We start from the raw sequence: 12693 nt of genomic DNA on the forward strand, positions 1-12693 counted from the left end.
AATCCCGAACTGATTACGCGGGCCTAGAAATCTGCAGCCAAGACCGTCACAGAGTCGACGAATCCTTTGGCTGAGATCCTCCACTCGACTCCAACTCAAAATATCTCAACCAACTCTGGGAACAATGCTGCAAACTGTGAGCTCTGCTTGTACCCCACGCATGATGCCAGCAGTCTTCACGACTTCTGCAAGCCACCTGTATGAACTGAGGATGGCCACAGAACCCATGCAACAGGCGTCCTTCATACCGAGGTGAACCACAACTTGCAGACGACTGCACCCTGCACGCTCGATAGATGCAGGCAAGACCGCCTCCACATCTCGTATGAGGTCCCTGGTAGACATACTGAATGCACATTATCTTTCTTTCCAGCCCGGAATGCTAGCTGCCTGATATAGATCTACAGAGTGGCAAGTTAAGTGTTTATTTTTTCCTGTCTTTTCGTCATAGTATATTTATTAAATTTGGTGTGTGTTTCCATTTACGAGGTGTAAGCTCGCATTTCGTAACTGTATATGCGGGCAGTGTCTACCATAGATTTCATTTCTTCTGAACAGCCACCTACATAGCTCATTGAGACATCAGCATCCATTAGTGACATATCACGATGGTAACAAGTTGTATATCTAGGATTCTGTGTGCTTTTACAGTTTACCCCTTGAATTAGTCTTGTTAGAATGAGTAGGACGTGTGCATGCTGTGTGTGAACACAGGAGTAGGTGGCCACAGTTCGCGAACAGCTGAATGTTCTTTTGTCTATAGTCAGTCACCTTCACGCTGCTGTCTCTTGGTGCAGCGATGACAGAGAATCTGGCACATCGCATGTGACATCGCAGGTGTCGCTTGTTTCGCCCACAGGCTGATGCATCTTTTAGTGTACCCCACGAACTGGATCCACCTTCACAGCAGAGTGAATGGCAGGTGACAACGCATTCGCGTTGCCCGAGACAGAAGGCCAATGTGAAACTGATCTTCTGGCCTCAACCATTCACCCTGTGACTAGGGAGGTGGCTGCTATTTCAGCAGGGTCCGAGCAGGCATACGGCGGGAGGGGTGTACTAGTTGTTGGGAGCTCCAATGTTAGGAATGTTATGGAGTCCCTTAGGCAGATGGAGTTCAGGACTGGAAAGAAAGCCAATGTGCACTCGGTATGTCTGCTGAGGGGCCTCATCCCAGATGTGGAGGTGGTCCTCCCTGTGGCTATAGAGTTGGTTGGATCCAGTTGTTTGCATGTTGTGGCTCATGTAAGCACCAACAACGACTGTCACATGAGTTCTGAGACAATCCTCGGTTCATACAGGTGGCTGACAGAGGTGGTGAAGACTGCTGGCCTCACCTGCAGGTTGCAAGCAGAGCTCGCAATTTGCAGCTTCAGTCCCAGAGTTGATAGGGGTCCTTTGGTATGGAGATGAGTGGAGGGTCTCAACAAAAGGCTTTGTCAGCTCTGTTACGGTCTTGGCTGAAAATTCCTAGATCTGCATATCGTGTGGTGATTTGTAGGGCTCCCTTTGATAGGTCAGGGGTGCACTACACAAAGGAAGGAGCTACTCGGGTAGCAGAGTACTTGTTGTGTGCACATCAAGCTTTGTTACAAATGGAGCATAAAGTCACCATTGCTCAATGGCCAGACCTCGCGCTTTGGATTAGAAGGGAAAACCGCTACTGATCCAGAAACGACGATGTATATGGCTAACGCAAATACTGCCAAAATTAAGCACTCACTCTCATTTATCATCAGCTGCTAGCCGAGAGGAGATCCACATCAGTCTATGCCCCTAGATGAAACAGCCAGTTGCTGTCAGTGGTGTCTGCCATGAATAGCTGCAGGCCACTGCCTATGCTGAGTCCAAATGCTGCTGTTCTATTGAAGCACCTCAACAGCTGTAGCCACCATCTGGAGGAATACACTGTTCAAATTCCATCTCTTGGGCTACTGTTGACTCCAGCTTACCACAATCGCTTGGCCACCTGTGTCATGGAGACCATTGACCACCTACAGAATTCCATCTCCACTGCTGCCATACCTAGGGCAGTGAGTTGCCATGCATCCTGATGTATCCCAGCCAGCTTCACCTTCCACTATAATGGTCGCTCACACCAGACATTATACTAGTGAGTGATAGAGTCAAGTATCATTTTGTTATATATCCTATAAATTGGTGGTATGATCTGCATAACACTAATTTCACTTTAGTCTTAAGAGGTAGTTCATTGAGATACATCAGGAACAACTGAGGTTTGTGCTTTGAAAAGCTCTGAGAGACTAATAGGGAAAGGACCAAATGCTCAAATAGGTAAAGAGATATGGCATAGTAGAAATCCTCAAATAACACAAGATATATTGAATTTAACTGATGGGAAAAACGCATAAAATGCAGAAAATGATGCAAGCAAAATTTAATACAGATGTTTAACAAAATGAAATTGACAGAATACAAAATGAAAAAGCTGGAATGGCTAGGACAAATGCAAAGCTGTCGAAGTACATGTGACTATATGAAAGAACAATGCCATTTATTAACAAATTAAAGAGACCTTCGGAGAAAAGGGAAGAATCATTATAGATATTAACGGTTCAGATTACATGCCAGTAATAAACAAAGAAGTGAAATCTGAAAGGTGGAAGGAATAAAAAGAAGGAATAAAAGGAAGTAAATGAAGATGAAATGGGAAACAAGATACTGCAAGAAGAATTTGAAAGATCATTGGGAGACCTAAGTAGAAACAAGGCCCCTGTAGTAGATGACAGTTACTCAGACGTATTGAGATCCTTGGTAGAGCCAGCAATGACAGAACTATTACATGTGATGTGCAAGATGTGGAAGACAGGCGAAATATGTTCAGACTTCGAGAGGACTGTAATAATTCCAATCCTGAAAATAAGAGGTGCTGAAAGGTGTGAGTATTACCAAGCAATCAATTTAAAAATCATAGTTTCAAAATACTGACACCATGGGAGAACGAAAAAATTTGTAGAAGCCGACTTTGTGTAAGATTAGATTGCGTTCCAGAGAAATTTAGGGAGACACAAAGTGTTACTGACCCTACAACTTACATTGGAAGATAGGTTGAATAATAACAAACCGACATTTATAGAAAGCATAGATTTATAGAAAGCATTTGACAATTTTAACTGGACTACATGCTTTGAAATTTTGAGAGTAACAGGGATAAAATACTCAGTTACAGGTTATTTACAAATTGTACAAGAACCAGGTTCCAATTATAAGAGTTAAGGACATGAAACTAATGTTATGGTAGAGAAGGGATTGAGAAGGGTTTGTAACCTATCTCCAAAATTATTCAATCTTGACATCTAGCGAGCAGTGAAAACAAGTAAAGATAAATTTTAAAAAGTAATTAAAGTTCAGGGATAATACATTAAATCACTGAGGTTTGCCAATGACATTGTATTTCTGTCACAGACGCCAAAGGACCTAGAAAAGCAGTTGATGGTGTGGATACTATCTTGGAAAGCGATTATAAGATGAACACCAACAAAAGTAAAACAAGAGTAATGCAGTGTAGTCACATTAAATAAGACAATGCTCAGGGAATTAGATTATGAATAAAAGTATGGTAGTCGATGAGTTTTGCTATTTGGACAGCAAAATAACTGATGACGGCTCAAGTAGGAGGTCATAAAATGCAGAACTGGCAATAGCAAGGAAAGTGTTAATGAAAAACAGAAGTTTGTTAATATCTAATACAAACTTAAGTATTAGGAGGTCTTTTCTTCAGGTTTGTTTTTGTAGTTTAGTAGTGAAATGTGGATGATAAACAATTCAGATAAGAAGAGAATAGAACTTTTTAAAATATAGTGTCAGTGTCCTCAGCTGTTGTGGTCACCAAAGTCATTTCCCAGTATCCTGGTGAAGGGAGCTTTGTACAACCATGAGATGATGATCTAGTCTTTCTGAACTTGTTCTAAATGGATTGTGGTTAGGGCCTACTAGGTTGTTTTAAGGGCCACTGACCTATGATGGTTCGTATTTTCCAACACCTCTTGGGAAGACTGTTTAAAAAATCCCTGGAGAGAGCATGTCTTTGTTGAAGAGTGCTATTATCAGGAGGAAGTACCTCAGAGGCTGACTGCCTGTATTACTTGAATGCTGAACCAATTTGGAGGACCTGCTTGGAGCTTAGGAAATCGAGAAGGTGCCAAGAGTCCCCTTGGATCTAAAAGGTAAGCCGTGTGCCCTCTGTAGTGAGATGATATTTCGAAATAAATTTATAAAGTCGGTAATCAGTGATCCTTAGTGATCAGTCTAGTTGTTTTTTGAATATCGAAAGCCTACAAGAATCCGAAAGTGTGTTACAATACACCAGCATGGAATTCTGATACACTCGTTTCCAATTTTATGGGCGAGTTTTGTCATTTAGTGAGTGTGCATATGTTCATTAGGTATAAGGCTCAAATCAGATTATGGCACCAATCACCTAGCTGGACAGTGATGTTTAGTGAAGAAGCAGACGTGGTAAGGTTTAATTGATGCCAGTGGATTACATTTATTTCTTTGAAAACTTAAAGGTTGATGTTTTTGTGTCACTTCTTCCTGTTGATTTTGAATTTTTTTCAGCTTGTGTTTTGGTGGCGATGTAAGAGGAAGTTGCTAGAGGTAGATGGAACAACTGCATGAACTGTTTACAGTGTACGTTTTACAGCCTAGTGACTGTATCTCGAAATCTTTCCAGAAGTTGTTAAATTGCAAGAGAACATTTATTAGTGGTATAGGAGTAACGAAAAATTTAATGTCATCTCGCAGATCAAAACGAGGCTGGCGAACATATTTAGATGGATTTTATAAGTGTAGCAGTGCAGAGAATCCAGATGATCCAATAAATGTTTCTGAGTAAATCTGCAAAGTAATAGGGCACATAATTTGTCTTACACTCTACACTATGGTAAGTGTAAGTGGATTCTGACTTGTGATGGAAGTGAGTCTTCACCCGATGCCTTGTAAGCATCGAGGGGATGAAATCAATTGGAAACTTTTTAGTAATAATGTAGGCAGAAGTAAAATTAGTCACAATAAATCTGTCACACAAAGTGAAAGAAAAACTGTTGATGATCACATGCAAATTAATAACATATTTGATGAATATTATACAATCCTAACACAAAAGTAAATTAAAATTTAAATATTGCAAATATTGATATAAAAAGCTCTAGAATGAAAACACCAAATTTCTATATTAAGTGACTATAACAGAAAAAAGAAACACAATCTTAAGCCAAGAAATAAGGTATATGTAATCCTAACGATATGCTAGGTAAGGTAATTAAACAAGGTTCAGGCAAAATAAGCTCCTGTGTAATTGAATTCATCAATGTAGCATTTAGTTGAAGATTACTGTATCCCTAAGAAACATAAAACAATCAATAGGAAAACCAATTAACTAAAAGGGTGATACACAACACATTTGCAGGCACAGAGCAATCTCACTATTAACTAGCTTTTCTGAAAAGTTGTAAAGTCATGTATGAAATGTTACTTGACTTTCTGAATAAAATAAAATGCTTGCTGATGCTCAAAATTTACAGAAAAAATTAATCTGCTGAACCATATGTTTGTCTTCTTGAAACAAGTCTCTAATACTACAGACCAAGATAACTTAAACATTCTCTGCCTCGTGATGACTGGGTGTTGTGTGATGTCCTTATGTTAGTTAGGTTTAAGTAGTTCTAAGTTCTAGGGGACTGATGAGCATAGATGTTAAGTCCCACAGTGCTCAGAGCCATTTCAACCATAACTTAAACTGTGGGCAGTTTCTGGGCATCTGTAAAGCTTTTTATCTGATTATTTATGATCTGTTGATTAGGAAATCATATATTTATGGTATCTGTGGAATAACGTACAGCTGGTTTAACTCATCTACATCTACATACATACTCCACAATCCTTTACACTGTGGGTCGCAAAGTGTACACTGTAACACTTCTAGTTGTCCTTCTCTGTTCCACTCGCAGATAGAGTGAGGAAGAAACAACTGTCCATATGCCTGTGTATGACCCCTAATTTCTCATATCTTATCTTCATTATCCTTTCGCGAAATGTATGTTGCAACAGTAGGATCGTTCGACAGTCAGCTTCAAATTACGCTTCTTTATGTTTCCTCAACAGCGTCTCCTGAAAATAATGTCGCCAGCCCCCCATGGATTCTCATTTGAGTTCCCAAAGCACCTCTGTAACACTTATGTGTGGTTTGAACCTACCAGTAACAAATCTAGCAGCTAGTCTCTGAATTGCTTCGATATATTCCTTTAATCCAATCTGGTACAGATCCCAAACACTCAAGCAGCAGTCAAGAATAGGTTGCAGTAGCATACTATATACAATCTCCTTTACAGATGAACTGCACTTTCCAGTAAATTCTTCCAATAAACCAAAGTCGACCATTCACCTTCCCTACCACAATACTCATAGGCTTTTTCCATTTCATACTACTTTGTAATGTTACACCTAGAAATTTAAACGTTGTGGCTGTGTCAAACAGGTCACTACCAAGGCTGTATCCAAACATTATTGGTTTGTTTTTCCTATTCATCCGCATTAGCTTACATTTTTCTACATTTAGAGCCAGCTGCCATTCATCACACCAACTAGGATTTTTGTCTAAGTCATCATTTATCATCCTTTGGTCATTCATCTTAGGCACCTTCCTGAACACCACAGCATCAGTAGCAAACAACTGCAGATTGCTGCTCATTCAGTCTACCAGATCGTTTTTGTATATAAAAAATAATAGCCATCCTGTCACACTTCCCTGAGACACTTCTGATGACCCTCTTGTATCTGATGAACTGATGTCTTGATAACAGACAACAGATGGAATAAATATATCATGAGAAGAAAAATTACTTTCGAGGATACAGAAAAGTTAGTTATGGAGTATCTCAAAGCTCTGTGTTAGGCTCTCTGATATGTTTTTACTTTTTTAAATGGTTTACTCTACTAATTGTCAGAAGCAGAGTCAGTATTATCTAGAGATGATGCTAGCCTTTTTATTAAAAATCTCAGTAGGCGATCTTTGTAACAACAGAAGAAACAAAAAGAAGGTTTAGAGACAAGACCATGGTGGTAAATGAGAAAAAAACACAACTGATTTTGATGTTTAGAGACTTAACGACAAAATCAGGGGAGCCATAGCAGTGACGAAGCATATCAGACAAAGTGTCTGCGAGTATGGGTACATGATCATGTAAGATTTAAAAAATACACTAAACTGCTGATCAAATAGTTGGGCAAATACTAAGGTACATAATCTGTTATGGTATAACATTCTGTTATGGGGAAATGCCATGCTTTATGAAACAACCACTTTAAATTCAAAAATGAGCAATAAAAATAATGAATTTGTACAGAAATATTTTTCAAGAATTGAAAGTTATGACTCTTACAGTTTTGTGTTTGTATTGCATTGCTCTCCGCTTCTTGTGTGCAACAACTAAAGCATACTGATGTTTATGACTAAAGAAGTCGAAGGCAGATACATATTACACACTCGCGATTATCTTCCAAATGGCTCGTATGTGGGTCACTGTTCACTGGAATATCTGCAAATGGCTTGTATGCAGATGACTGTTCACTGGAATGTTTTTCATTCGATTATTATACACTCTCACTTGTATTGGCTTTTCCTGTTCATTGTAATACACCTTGTATTAGAGCCCTGCAAGCATGTGGCCTATCCATGTGGTCTACAAGTACCTGTAGTCTGTGACAGAGAACATGAATGCATTTTGAAAACGCTGAAGGAAAGTGTTGAATATTACCGATGCATCCTCAACTAATACAACAAGCAAGTGAGAGTTTGGCTGTGGTCACATGGACATCAGGCTTCCACACTCACCTGCACAGAGGCTGCAAATACTCAGTGTTCACATGCTTGGTCCACTTTGCTTACCACCTGAATTGTGCCACATTTATTCAAATCAACACTGATGAATATAGATTAAAAATTATTATTCGTTATTTGTGAATAAAAATGAAAATATTTATACTAAGTATTATTTATTTACACAAATAAATGTATTTATTTGTCATCTATTAATAACAAAGTAATAAATAATAGATGAATCTGAAATCCAACATTTATTGCTCAAATTCCTTGTCATTTGTTAAACAAATGTACTTTTTGTTGCTTTTTAATTAGTTTTCAAGACAACTCTTATTCTTTAAATATTTCATCGGAATGTTGATTTGATTTGCGAGAATTTGCCATTCTAACACACTAAAGAAGATACGTTCTACACTGTAAACGCCATATGGATGTTTCATATCTTTTGAAATCGTCTTTATATCGGGATAACGATACAGGGCTACCAAATCACAATTATCTTCAGCCAAAACTAAGAAATCATCAGTTCTGCCATAGTTCTGAATTCACATTAACTTCACCTCCCAAACCATGTTTAAGATTAAATTTTTCTTTTACGATATAACCGGATTTGAAACTCGTGATCCGATTTCGTCGACACTTCTTTGGCTACTGTATATCTGTAGCTTGTTGAAAGCCTTCCTTCGTCCCTTGATCACAGACAACGAAGCAGGAGGACTATTTGTTTTTAAATCATTCATAAGACAGTGCTGCAATAATTGCAGTTGGTGTAGTTTGATTGAAAAAGTCTTCCAATCCTCTCTTGACACTTTCTCGTTAAAAAAAGTTAGCAATTCGCTGCAATGTTCTGAATTTTCTTGTGTACCCAAACACAGTGTCTTTTCTGGGATTTTTCATCTAAAATCTCTATGTAACTGCAACATACTTATCGCATCGCAACCTATTCTATCTTCTAACAGAAAGCTTATTCATAGTTAATTGTTAAATATTTTCGAATGACTTTAATTGTTCATCAGCATTCCATAAACGTTTTAGGAGACATTAAATGAAAGGTCTGGTGATGTTAGTCGAGAGCAGTCACTGAGTTCTTGCCTGGTTCACTCATTTTGTAGCACTACAAACACTAACATATTGCTTGATTATCTCAAGGAGACAACCATACCCGATAATGTTAGCAATCTAAGGAAGGTGTTGAAGACTGAAAATTTTTGTCAGCTGCATTTTTATTGTTGGCTTCTTGCTTAGAGAACTTGCACATATTACCTGGGGGAGGAGTGGAGAACTGGCAGGTGCAGAGATGGTTGAATGGGACTGCATCGGTAGTGTAATTGTTAAGGATGTCCGCTTATAAGTACAGGTATTTTTATTTTTCATTTGTTAAGCTGCAAACTAAATAAAACTGTGCTCAACCGAGAGGTTGCTTTGAGCACTGCAGTGTGGCATTGGGCACGATAGTGTAACCTTGACTTATTCCCACCTCTGACCAGATTTATATAGCCAGTCACAGAGAAGCCTACATTTCGGCATGTATTCCAAAACATGGTGCAACTTGACGTGGCATTTTTGTCATTGTTATAGGCAAAAGCAACGATGAATAGCCTGGAACATAATCCACCGAGCCACTGAAACACCTTCATGTCCAAACCATCAATACGTTATTTATCAAACAGAAACTGCGCTAAGCCAAGGGAAGAAGTACTAGTTATATAATTATGTACAAGAAGTAAACAAAGAAAATATGGTGACATTATGTGTTATTCATGATTTATGTTATAAATAATTTATTTGTTAGTTAATTTGTTTGAATGATTTGCTTATTCGAATAATTCACATCAAATGTTCAAATGTTTGTGGAATCTTATGGGACTTAACTGCTAAGGTCATGAGTCACTAAGCTTACACACTACTTCACCTAAATTATCCTAAGGACAAACACTCACACCCATGCCTGTGGGCGGACTCGAATCTTTGTGGGGACCAGCTGCAGAGTTACATGACTGCAGCGCCTTAGACGGCTCGGCTAATCCCGCGCGGCCTTGAATAATTATCCAGACAGTAGTTTGTTGGAATAATGCACAACTCTGGTTAGATTAGATTAGATTAGATTCAGTTTTCGTTCCGTAGACCCAAAAATTGAGATGATTTTCGTGGGTGTGGAACATGTCAGAAAGTATGACATAAAAACATAAAACATTTGAATATAATATTTACTACCCTGACCATTTGTCAGGAGATAGAAAATAAGCTAATACAATGCCGTAAACTGGGACAGCTAATATTTACAGAATTAACATACTGTCAGAATGAAACACTGTTATCCACTATTAATGAATTTATCATACAAAAAATACCTAATCTTGACTGTTGTGACGAAATGTTGTCAAAACTGAAATCTAACAGATATTTTTACTTAAGCTGACTTAACAGTCTCTGTTAAGATATTCATCTATGAAGTACAAAGAGTTGCCTATCAAAAAGTCTTTCAAACTCTGTTTAAACCATGCTTTATCTGAAACCAAGTTTTTAATGGTTGCTGGCAATTTATTAAAAATGTGTGTTCCTGAATATTTGACCCCTTTTTGGACCACGGTAAGTGATTTTAGGCCTTTATGTAGATTCTTCTTACTCCTACTATTGATAATGTGTACTGAGCTATTGGTTGGGAATAGAGATGTATTACTTGCAACAAATTCCATTAAGGAATAAATATACTGAGAAGTAGTGGTTAGAATACAAAGTTCCTTGAACAGGTTTCTACAACATGTTCTTGAATTTACACCATAAATGATTCTTATCACACACTTTTGCACCCTAAAAACTTTTGCTCAGTTTGATGAGTTGTCCCGGAATATGATCCCATACGATATAACAGAATAAGTAAGCAAAGTATGCAAGTTTTTTTAAATTTATATCTCCTACATCTAACATCATTCTCACGGCAAATACAGACTTGTTTAGCCACTTAAGAAATTCTGTGGTATACCATTCCCAACTGAATTTATTATCAAGTTCTAATCCCAGAAATTTAACACTGTCAACCATTTCGATCTGCATGTCTTCATATGTTATACTTGTGCTGGAAGAAAATCTCTTACAGGTTCTGAACTGCATATAGTGGGTCTTCTCAAAATTTAATGACGAAGAATTAGCTTTAAGCCACTTATTAATGTCAGTGAAAATTTGATTAGCAGCTATTTCTAAATCTGTACTTGACTTGCTTCTTATTCGAATGTTTGTATCGTCTGCAAACAAAACAAACTTAGCATCTGGCAATATAACAGATGAGAGGTCATTAATATACACAAGAAAAAGCAATGGACCCAAAATAGAACCTTGAGGAACACCACATGCAATTAATTCCCAGTCAGATGAAGACTGACTGCTTACTGCACAGGTATTTCGCAACAACACTCTTTGTTACCTGTTAGATAGATAAGATAATTACAGAATTAACATACTGTCAGAATGAAGCACTGTTATCCACTATTAATGAATTTATCATACACAAAATACCTAATCTTGACTGTTGTGACGAAATGTTGTCGAAACTGAAATCTAACAGATACCAACTGTAACAAGCCCTGTTAGTTTATTTCCTCGATTTACTCATGAGAGCCTACAGTGTAGTTGGATTGAAAGTTTTTGTTAATTATAAATAAAGTAAACGATTATAGTCAGTTTTCATATCTGCCAACATAAATTGATTTCATCTATTCTGTACAAAATATCTCTCATTTTCAGTGCGACTTTAGCTGGAGAATGAATGTGAGCATTATTTCATATTTCATCAGCTTTCATTCATTCAATTTCGGACTTCAACCACTAAAACAATTACCTTTAATAACTTTGAGTATTCGATTATCACTTTAAGTTTCATTATAAATGCTCATACTTACTCACTGTCGTAATACTTGATGACGCTCAGGTCACTTCCTCCATAGGAAACTTTGAAATTAACAGTTTTTGTTGTGGTCTTCAGTGCTGAGACTGGTTTGATGCAGCTCTCCATGCTACTCTATCCTGTGCAAGCTTCTTCATCTCCCAGTACCTACTGCAACTTACATCCTTCTGAATCTGCTTAGTGTATTCATCTCTTGGTCTCCCTCTACGATTTTTACCCTCCACACTGCATCCCATGTGCTAAATTTGTGATCCCTTGATGCCTCAGAACATGTCCTACCAACCGGTCGCTTCTTCTCGTCAAGTTGTGCCACAAACTCCTCTTCTCCCCAATTCTATTCAATACCTCCTCATTAGGTATGTGATCTACCCATCTCATTTTCAGCATTCTTCTGTAGCACCACATTTCGAAAGCTTCTATTCTCTTCTTGTCCAAACTATTTATCGTCCATGTTTCACTTCCATACATGGCTACACTCCATACAAACACTTTCAGAAACGACTTCCTGACACTTAAATCTATACTCGATTTTAACAAATTTCTCTTCTTCAGAAACGATTTCCTTGCCATTGCCAGTCTACATTTTATATCTTCTCTACTTCGACCATCATCAGTTATTTTGCTCCCCAAATAGCAAAACTCCTTTACTACTTTTAGTGTCTCATTTCCTAATCTAATTCCCTCAGCATCACCCGATTTAATTCGACTACATTCCATTGCCCTCGTTTTGCTTTTGTTGATGGTCATCTTATATCCTCCTTTCAAGACACTGTCCATTCCATTCAACTGCCCTTCCAAGTCCTTTGCTGTCTCTGACAGAATTACAATGTCATCGGCGAACCTCAAAGTTTTTATTTCTTCTCCATGGATTTTAATACCTACTCCGAATTTTTCTTTTGTTTCCTTTACTGCTTGCTCAATATACAGATTGAATAACATTGGGGAGAGG

This window comes from Schistocerca piceifrons, chromosome X (genome assembly GCF_021461385.2).
Source record: "Schistocerca piceifrons isolate TAMUIC-IGC-003096 chromosome X, iqSchPice1.1, whole genome shotgun sequence".
NCBI lineage: Eukaryota > Metazoa > Arthropoda > Insecta > Orthoptera > Acrididae > Schistocerca > Schistocerca piceifrons.